At 43.0% G+C, this 10,666-nt stretch overlaps 1 long non-coding RNA gene across 2 annotated transcripts; it reads left to right on the top strand.

The window, feature by feature from the left end:
• Positions 1–231: 231 nt before the first annotated feature.
• On the top strand, positions 232–9,508 carry LOC128945920 (uncharacterized). Of its 2 annotated transcripts, XR_008483905.1 has the most exons (4): positions 232–382; positions 1,948–2,258; positions 2,364–2,424; positions 8,653–9,508. It is a non-coding gene; the product is annotated as an uncharacterized LOC128945920 (long non-coding RNA). The 2 variants fall into 2 exon arrangements; XR_008483904.1 differs by lacking the exon at positions 8,653–9,508 and having other exon boundaries at positions 2,364–3,193.
• Positions 9,509–10,666: the final 1,158 nt, after the last annotated feature.

Genomic DNA, 10,666 nt, shown 5'->3' with positions numbered 1-10,666 from the left:
AGCTCTCAGATGTCTGGCTCTTCCGAGTTGTGAAATGAGAAAACAAACGAACCCAGCCATTCCAGCCCTGTCAATCTCCTTCTCAGTGGACAGATGCCCTGGTGCCAGAAAAGCTTCATCCCATGATCCCACACCTCTTAGCAGTGCCAAAAAAAACCCCAGAGATCTACTGGATGCGAAAGCACGATGGTTCCTCACCCCAAAAAATGGGATTTATGGCAACACTGGAGCTCCTGGGTGAGGCTGTGTGGGGAATGTGTGCAGCCTCTTGTTCTGGCATTCCTGGTCTCCCAGATCATCCATCTGATCTGCTCCTGGAGCAAGGTGCCTCTGGACAGTGATGGTTTAACTGGAGAGGGTCCAGGTTTCTGGAATGAGCCCGGTACGTTGGTAGAGTTTGTGGATTGCATTGTTAATTAATTAAATTGTATTGTTAATTATGGTTTTAAATATTTTATTGGGTGCTTATCTGGTGGGAATGGGCTAAGCTTTCTGAGGAAAATGGAGAGTTTGGGTGTTAACGCAGACAGCTCTCTGAGCTGCCTATGGCCATGTCCCTTGAAGGCCATCACTGGGGCTCCCAGGTCAGGTGTCCTGTTGGGCACAGGATTTTTTGGAGGGGGATGAGGCTTCAGTCTGGTCTGTCCAAGCAGTCCAGGGAACATCTTGGTGGGCACAGTTCCAACAAAGCCCAGCCTGGTGCTGCCAAACCCCCCAAGATGCATAAAACCACCCTGGAGGTCTTACAAGGTGGGTTTAAAACCCTGCAGATCCCACTGCATTTATTCACCTAAATGCAGTAAAAAAAGACCCTGCAGATCCCACTGCTGAATTTATTGTACAGCAAACTGGCACTGCCTGAGCCAATGAGCTGCTTTGGTACAGACGAGATTTTCTTTTTGGCTAACGATTTGTTTTCAGTCTCAGTCACATGTGGCATCCCAAGAAGCTGCAGCATTCAGGGCCTTTTTAATGAATTCCTATCCTTGCATATTAGTGGGAATATTTCCACTGCAGCAAACACCATAAACAGTTTCCACACTGGGGTGTGTTATACTGCCACCAGAATTGGTTCTTCTGATGGTTCATTTCTTTTATGCTGAGAATTCAGGACCAATTCAGCTCGGTTTTATGCATCATTAGAGATTTACAATTACTTTGCTATAGTTTCTTTCGGGAAGCCTATCTCTCATGGTTAATGCTATGGGAGTCCTGTTGTGTAGAGGCTGCTATGAGCCACCTTATAGCAATAAAGCATTTGAGAAGGATTTGGAATTATGAGTGGCTAAATTCTCCATGCAGCGCCTGTAATGCTGTTATCCCTTGCTGAGCTTGGGTTGAAACCCTTTTTTTTCTTCTCTCCAAATTAGAAAAAAAGGAGTGCAGTTTCTTTGAGAGGTTTTGAATCATTTACATCTAATTTTTTGCTGTTGTTGTTGAACTGCTGCAGTCAGAAATGAGGAATTGTGCAAATTTCCATTTGGATTTCATGATCCTTAAAATACATTTAGGTTGTATTAGTATATAATGAAATAAGGCCTCATCATTGTTTTTTTAATCTCACTTTTAAAAAGACTAATCATTATTTGGGACTTTATTTTGGTTTTTTTTGGATTTTATGTGTGTTGCTAAAGCCTGTAAATTCCACAAGCTTTGTCCTTGCACAATAAGCAGGGGATCTGCATGTGTTATAATCCACATAACTCACATTTTACATAAATACACTATTGCACTGAAACAAACATGATATGCAGGGGGTAATACAGGCCTGATCTAAAGGCCATTAAAATCAATGAAAAGATTTCAAATTAACTTTTATAGCCTTTAGATCAGGCTCTAAATGGGCAAATTACAGTTATGGAGTTTCCCATTTACATACCTGTGTGCTGCATTTAATGTATTTTATGGAATTGAAATTACTTGGTCCTCTTTTTCATGCTTTTTTAGGCTAAGAATTTGCCAAGGGCATCAACAGCAGTTTTCCCAGGCTCCAGCACAAGGATTATGTAGTCAATCCACAAATGACTCAAATCTTTGAAGAGAAGGACATGGTTATCAGAGAGGCTTTGACGACAGCAAGGACGGGAGTGCTATCTGCCTTTTTCCATCAGAGATCCCCATTCCCTCTCATTAACATACCCAGGACATCAGCACAGCCATCGGCCCGAGGGAATCGCTTCCAACTTTTAAGGGAATATTCACAAGACCTCGCCCCTGCGTTGTCTCAGACAGATCAAACCAGATTTGCCTCGTGTAAGGTGAGAAGAAAGGCTGGGGCACAGCAGCATTAGGGGAGGCATTCAAAGGTTGCAGGGAATTTTCAAATCCATTGTTACATCTTGGTAATCTTTCTTCCTTTACAGGGTTCTTCAGTCCCACTGAAGATGTGATGTGATGTGATGTGATGTGAAAGCTGCTGCTGCTGTAAGTGGGGAGAGGAGAAGCCTCTACCTGCTCCCTGCCAGTGCCCTGCAATGAAAAATGCTTTTGGAGCAACACTGGAAATAAGCCATCAAAATATCTGATTAAACCTCTTAGGAAACTCTCACTAATCACCTTCTCTGCTCTTGATGGAATGTATTTATGCATTATAAATATACTTACTATGTGTGTGTGCTCCATAAATCACACCCAGCACTTGTATGTGATGTATAAGCACATTCTATAGAACACACACAAATACAGATGCCAAGCTCCCACAGAGTTCATCACTGGAAAGTGTTTGAAGGATCTGATCCTTAATATTTAATGAGCAAGATGCTATTTCCTTCCTCAGCTTTTATCTCTGGTTTGGCATAGTCATTAAATTTGTTGTTTCCTTGCAGGATTATATAATTTATGACCTAATTTTAGACTTTTGTGTAACCGCGTTGAGACACTCGTGGCGTATCCCGGTTTCTCCACACGGAGTGTTCCAGCACCAGGCACCAGCTCCAGCACGAATTCCGTGAGCTGCCTGTCAGCAAGGAGTCACAGGCATGAAAGGAAAACAGCCCAACAATATCCAGGCAGCATTATAAAATTAGTTTGTGGCGGGTTTTGCCCTGCAAAAAATATGATTTAGCGGCGTTTCCAAAGCTGTGTGCGGTGCTGGCAGGAATCCCCAGGTAAGACAGGCAGCACACAGCAACTCTTATTGCTGAAAATATTTAATTCTTGTGACTTTCAGGCTGCTCTGGGACAGCAGTGCAGGGAGGGGTGTTGGAGGTGGGGAAGGATGACACTCAGAGCTCCTCAGCCTCTGGAATTTCCTCCCAGCACCAGCCTGGCTAATGGGCTGATTTTTTTGCTGCACAAGGTGCTGCTGGATAACTCCAAATGAATTATTCTAAAGCTGCAGCCACGTTTTTTTTGGTGCTTTCTGTGTGTCCAGAGTAATTGAGAGATGCAGTAAATAGTGCCATGAGCTTCAGTTATTCTGTCAATTTAACTATATCGTTGGGACCAATCTTTCATCAAATCTAATGTATTGGCTGTTGCATTAATGCACTTTGAGAGCATTTTATCCTGGTGTTCCATAGGGAAGTGGCTTGTGGCTGAGGAAGGATTTGATGTTTCCTTTGTGCCTACAGGGCTGTTTGGAGGAGTTTTCCTCTTTTTCCACCTTATCCTGAATATCCAGAATTGGGGTGCTCAGATCAGCAGCAGGGACACAAGGGACACCTCTCTAACACAACTTTGTGTACAGGGTGAGGAAGGAAAAAGAATCCTCATGGAAAGGGGACATTAATTCTTGGATTAAACAAAATTGGAGAGTTTGTCTCCTTGGCTTTAATGGAGCAGTTCCAGGAAAGCAGCAGAGAACAAAGTGTTTTCAGTATCACATAATTCAACAGTAAAATCATAATTCCAATTACCACTGCAGGCACTTCTGGCCTTGGGAAACCTATGCTAGTATTTATTATTATATGATTGACCTCTGATTTCTTCATCATTTACATTAGCAACCCTGATATTCTTAGTAACATCCTTTAAATCATAGAAGCAGGTGTCAACAGTGCACGATGAAGTCACATCCTGCAGATTTTTTATTTACTTAGACAGTCTTTTCCTGGTTAAATAACATTGTGAGATGCAGAATCTCACCTCCACGGGGCCTCTAGGGGTGTATATAATAATGGAATGCATTTTCTATAATCTCACAAAATGAGTCAATCCTATCAGAGGTCCAAACAGTTTTACAAAGTCAGTATTTCACTCCCATCACTGCCTGACATCATCTTCCTCACAGCACAAGAAAATATTTACTCGGCACTTTGACATGAATTGTCACAAAGCCTTTGGAATGGAAACTAAAAAGTGAGAATTAAAATGGAATAACTTGGCTTAATGAATTTAGCCTATTTTCTGTGTGCTGGATTTAGATGTCAGATGATTTCTTATAATGTCTGGGATGGACATGGACATCTCCAGTCCCTGATCTTCAGTGAGGTGCCTACACACGGATCACAGAGCTGCCCAGAATACCCAAAGCTGGAAGCTGATCCTCTTCTCCATCACCTGAATATTTTCTTTGCATAAGTGAGCATTTCTCTGGGTGAATTAAGACACTGCATTAATTTTCCAGGTGCAGGTGAGGTACCAAGGGCTGCCTGGGGCTTCTCACTGCCTTCAGCACAGTTGATAAAATTGTATTTATCCACAAAGAGACTGAATTTTTCTTTTCAGATTGTTCTGGGGAAGAGTCAAAAAGTTTAAATTCTCTGTCTCTCATATCCACTGCTCATCTTCCTGCTGCTGTTCACTTCCAGAGAGCATGGCCAGGGGCTTTTCAGCATCTCCTCGGGAAATGTTCCCCATCTGTGGAGCTGGGGAAAGAGGCACCCACCTGGAGAGGGCTGTCCTTGATCATCCTTGTCCCTCATCCATCATTTTTTTACTGAAATTAGATCCCTCTGAACCTACATTGCCTTAAAGGGTTTACCTGGCTCAGCAGGTGACAGGATTTGGCATGTTCCAGACAGATTTTGCATCATTTGGGACAAATCTTTAAAGTTTGTCAGCTTTATCCAGTTGTCAGGCAGGTGAGTCCTGTTCCCCTCTCTGGACGCGCATCCCTAAAATCACCCTTTGATTTCTGGCTGTCAGTGATGGAGCAGGGTCAGAGCAGCCCCAGATCCTGTTCCTGAGGGCTGCCAGTGTGCAATAACCACCGGCAGCCCCTGCAATGACACAGCCGGGCACCAAACACCTGCAGGGGAGCTCCTCGGGCCAAATTCCCCCCGGCTCCAATCAGGAATTTTCCGGAGCTGGGAGCGCTCAGGGCGATCCCGCTCCTGGCTCAAGAGGCTCTTCTAATCGACTGCTGAGAGACTTATTAGCAATGTAAAAAGGAATCGCGAGCAAGGAAAGTATTCTTCCTGCCTGAAATGCGCTTTGTGAAATTAGTTTTGCTGACAGGAGTAATTGGGTTAAACTCCTCCCGGCTGTGGGTGCTATTTGTTGCCCCTTATCTTACCCGAGCAAAGGGTACCAAACTCTTTGAACTTTGTAAATAATTGTTTCCAAAGTGGTGGATTTTTTTCTCTCTCTATAAATTCTGTAGAGAAAAGCTGGTTTCTAATCCTCTCTCTGCCAATGCTTTTACAGCCTTTTCCCACTCTTGATTTCTTTCCCCTCCTTAGATTTGAATATTTCTTAGATATTATTGAAATCTCTTTTAAGGGGGAGTGCAGAGCTTTTTGCTCAGATTGGGAAAATCATTCCTAGAGCTTTAAGAAACTGCAGAGAGATGAAAAAAAATAAAATAGAAGAACTTTATTGAGCACTGTGGCAGATGTTGGGCTGTGGTGTGATGTGTGTCCAGTGCAGGCTCCTGGATTCAGTCTGGATTTTTCTCACTCCAGATTCCTGAAGAGTGAAGGGGTTGGACATTTCACTCCTTCTGAGCTGAACCAGACCTGGGATTTGCTCCTCCCTCCCCAGCCCCACCATGACATTGCTGTGTCCCTTCTGTGCTGAGGAGAGGGGCGTCTTTTTCTTGCAAACACAATTTTTTCTCAATTTTATTTCACTTTTGCATCCACAGTAACAAACATTAATGCAGAAACAGGACAGAAACTGTCCCAGAGTGTGCACAAAGTGTGCAGTGCCAGAGCCTGCAGGAAACCTATAAACCTGCAAAAACCCAGGCCAACCCAAGGAGGTGGGAAAACTGAAATGCTGGAAAAGCAAGACATTGTTTTCTCCATCATCCTGGAAAGTTGGATGTGAATTCTTTTAGTTATCTGATTAAGACACAAATAATGAGAAATACCAATGACAGATTCAGAAGCCAGCCAGGGACAAATGTTTCACCCAGGCTCCCTACAAAAATCAACCTTTCTGCTCATCTAAAACAACATCTATTAGTGGGTTTATGCTGTTCTTGGGTTCTCCAGCATGGGGAAAGTAATCCCTGAGAAGCCCAGCTGGGACATTTCCTTCTTGTCTTCAAGCAGAGACTCAGCTCTTCCTTCATGTCAGGGGGCTCCCACAAAGACTGATCTTCCCTCCTTCTCCTTCAGAGCCAGGGGTTTCGGGTCTTGGATGCCACCAGCAAATCTCCAGCTGCTTGATGATGGTCTATTCCCTTCTCCAGCTGGAGCAGGAAGGAATTTAAAATTTAGAATCATGGAATCATTCAGGTTGGGAAAAAACTTTAAGGTCATCGAGTCCAGTTGTCAACGCAGCAGCACCCCCATGTTCACCACTACACCAAGTCCCCAGGTGCCACATCCACAGGTTTGCTGAGCACTTGCAGGGCTGGTGAATCCACCACTGCCTTGGGTAGCCCATTCCAATGCTTTACACCCTTTCCATGAAGAAATATTCTCTAAAATCCAACCTGAGCCTCCTCTGGCCCAGCCTGAGGCCTTTTCCTCTCCTCCTGTCCCTGTTCCCTGGGAGCAGAGCCTCCCCTGGCTGTGCCCTCCTGTCAGGAGCTGTGCAGAGCCACAAGGTCCTCCCTGAGCCTCCTTTGCTCCAGGATGAGCCCCTTCCCAGCTCCCCCAGCCCCTCCTGGTGCTCCAGACCCTTCCCAGCTCCATTCCCATCCTTGGACTCACTCCAGCCCCTCAAGTTCTCTCCTGCAGCAAGTGGCCCAACACCCACCACAGCATCTGAGGAGGGGCTGGAATTTTTTCCCCTGAAAAAAATAAACAAAAACCCAAGAAACCAAGTAAATAAATCTCTGATTTTTGCAGAGGCACCTTCCAGCAGAGCCCATGTGGGAATGCTGGCATTCAGTGCCATCCCTCCCACAGGAGCGCTCCAGCTCTCCCTGCATCACTTTGGTTTGTGCAGCTCTGAAATAGTTTTCCTTGTTCTGCAGCTCCTGTAAAGCCAGAAGAGCTCTCTCTGTATTTGTTTCCAGGATGCCTTTTTCTCCTCTGCTTACAACTATAAAAGCAGCTTTTCATGCTCCAAATCAGAGATAAATGGGAATTGCTGCTGAAGAAATAAAACACAAGGCTAATCAAACTGTGGCTTGGGAGGCAGCCTTCAGCCAGTGCACTTTTGAGAGTTATTTTTAGACTCATTTTTATTTTGTCACTCCATATGGGAAGTCAAACCCATATGGTTTGGGAGAATGGAAGGTTGTGCTTTTATAGTGATCTCACAAACTATCCCAGCTCAGCTTTGTCCTTAAACTCGTGCTCAAATCCAATTGTCTGAGGTGGGACTGGAGGTTGTACCAGCACAATTCCCTCCTGAGGTGTAAAACTATTCTACATCTGTTAAACCAGCCTCCAGTTAACTCAGCTCTTCTTAGTTACAACTTTTCTCATTCTTACGTCTTCCTTTTTTCCTTTTTAATCTCTTCATCTCTGCTCCAATGTTCTGAAGCCCTGCTGGATGTGTTTGGTCCAGTTCCAGCCAGGATGCAAAGCTGAGCATCCACAGCCATCACTCTCCTGCTCTTCACAGTGGATTTTCCTGTCTTCCAAATATCCAGATTTCATTAATAATGAAAATTTTGAGGAATAGGACTTCATTCTGTCCACAACACATTGGCAAATTCTGAGTATGCTGATGGAGTAATAATTGGCTAGAAAAGGTGTTTTCCTTCTGTCACCCTAAATATATAAAATTAGAAATGTATCCTCAGTGTTCATCCACCAGAATATCCACTTTATTAAGTGTTAAAAGTTTTTCATGATACTGAACCAAAACTTATGTGTCTTTTAGGGATTTTTTGTGGCATGGTTAAAAATATTGACAGGAAGTTTCTAATGTGGTAAATTTCAAAGGATCATTTTATGAGTTTTTCAATTGTGATCCTGGAGTTTCTTCCCTTTCCAGTTTTTCAAAAGGTGGAATTAAACAAACCCAAAGGACAGGAAAATGCAGCTGGATGCTTTTATAGGTAAAATAGTGAGAAGGGGCTCAGAAATGTGGGTGATTTGGTTTAGTGGATGTGGTGGAATTGGGTCAAAGATTGGAATGGACAATCTTGGAAGTCTTTTCCAAACTTAGTGATTTTGTGATTGTGTTGTGTGAATTACAGAGGCTCAGGGTAGCAAATACCCCATGGAGCTGCTCTGACTTAGGGAAAAGTCCTTTTCTATGTTAATTTTGATTCCAGAATTGTATTTAACCTCAGTATAGAAGCAGAGCTAAGGGAAGAGCAGGGCATTAACACTTAATGTTTGATGCCTTTTTTTTCCTTAGGAAACAATTCTTCCCTTTTTGAGGGGATAAAGTGCAATGGGAATAGAACTGCTCAGAGAAGAATTCCTTGTGGCAGAAGGATGGGCAGCATGGAGATTTCTGAGAAGGTTTGGAAGTCACTTCCATCAAGTAGAAGGAATGTTATGCTAAAACCGTTCATCAAAGCTGAGACCTCACAGATTATTTTGTTGGAAAGTCAAGAAAACAACAACTGATTTTTTTCCCCCAGGGCAGAGATTTTGTGTTAGAAGAGAAAATAAGAAAACAACCAGACCCCAAAAGAGAGGAAAACGGAAAACCTGAGATTAGAGAAGGGAAAAGGTATCAAAAGAAATTTGATGAGGCCCTAATTGTGTCCAAAATCCATGATTGTTTTGAAATCCAAGGAACTACTGTTGCATTATCTGTTCAGAGGGGCTCTATAGTCAGAAAATTCTCATCTCTTGTATCCCACTTTCAAGAGTTCAGTCTATTCCATTCTGGAATTCCAAAAGACTGGGAAAACACCTGGATTTACGGTGCTTGGGACTATTGGGATTAGATGCAAGCAGCTGGATTTTCCCAGGAATGTTATTCTGGAATTTTTGAGTAACACAAGTTCTGGCACAGTGCTGGGGGTGGTGTGGGTACAGAAGCACTGTCAGGTGGACTTGAACCTGGAAAGATTCCTTGTCACATAACTGATCCCAAATTTCACTTGGGATTTTTTTACCAAGTTTCCATTCCCATTGCAAATATATGGATAACATGTTTAGGCACTATCCTTAAAAAGTAAAGAAATTATTTCTTTAAGAGATGGGTGATCTGTAGAAGACATTTGTGTAATTTTGCATTCTAAATGTGATTTATATTTATAAATAAATTTGCATAAAATCTCCAGCTCTCAATGTCATAGTTCTAGTCTATCTTTAATTCAGATGCTCAAAAAATGTAAATTGTTTTTACAGCTAAATAAAAGCCATACAAAGCTTCCAGGAGAGAATAATGAGATACACATTGTGCCATGCAGCCATGATAAATCAAGCAGCACCATGGTTACAGCCAAAGTGGGAGGCCACCAGAAACCAAGGAATATCAGCACATAGAGATTCCTCTGGTTTTGCAGAGTAATCTGAACTGAGGGAAACTCATGACACATGTTGGTAAGGGAAAATGTTTACCTGTAAGACAAACAGGCCCCTAAAATGAGGAGGAACACTTGGTTTAAATGGCAGGAGTTTATTATATTTATTATATAATTTATACCATATATTTATCAGCCATATTTGGACCAGGCTCTGCATATATGCAAATTAAAGATACCAGAATTCTTGTAACACAGGGGGGTTTGCCAGTGAAATACAGGCTTATAAAATATGGTTTGTCCATGATGATGGACCCAGGGAGGAGGGGTGTTGGGATCCCTCAGTCATTGGGATCCTTAGTCAGTAAAGGGCTCCAAATGCTGCAGATCTGGATTAACCAACAGAATAAAAACTGGCTCCCCCGCATCATCAATTAACTCAAACATGAGGAGATAATTATCCCAAATGAGGGTGTGAAAAACCTATGGGATGGGAGTCATAGAAGGGTAAATAAAAGGTCAGAGAAGGCTCAGCCTCCTTTCCTGATGAAGAGGCTCAAAGAATAACTTACCTGGATTTTCAAGAGGACAAGCCTTGCATTCTGTGACTTGCTGTGGCTGATGCAGGTAGGTCTCATCATTCTCTGGTTTTATCTCATCTCTGGCTATGTCTCCCAGTAAAAGTGGGATTTTTTTGGCTGTTTGTTTGCTGCTGGAAATGTCTAAATCCTCCCTGCTCTTCAAAGGTTGTGTAAAATGCACTAAAGCCAATTTTCACAGCACTGCTGACTTGTTTGCTGAGTTATGCTGGTCTTGCTTTAATTAAGCTCAATATTAAGGTCAAGCAGGGTCAGTATTAAGGTCAAACACTCCAAGAGTCACTTGATGATTCTGCAGGTCTTTTCCAAGCCTGATGATTCCAGGTTTCCAGGAGCTGGTGGCTGCTCCAAG

This window comes from Melozone crissalis, unplaced genomic scaffold, assembly GCF_028551555.1.
Source record: "Melozone crissalis strain CALT ecotype California unplaced genomic scaffold, PUWL_Pcris_2 ptg000068l_1, whole genome shotgun sequence".
NCBI classification, from domain to species: domain Eukaryota; kingdom Metazoa; phylum Chordata; class Aves; order Passeriformes; family Passerellidae; genus Melozone; species Melozone crissalis.
Note: the sequence above shows the minus strand (reverse complement) of the source record. Positions and strands in the feature narration are given on the sequence as shown.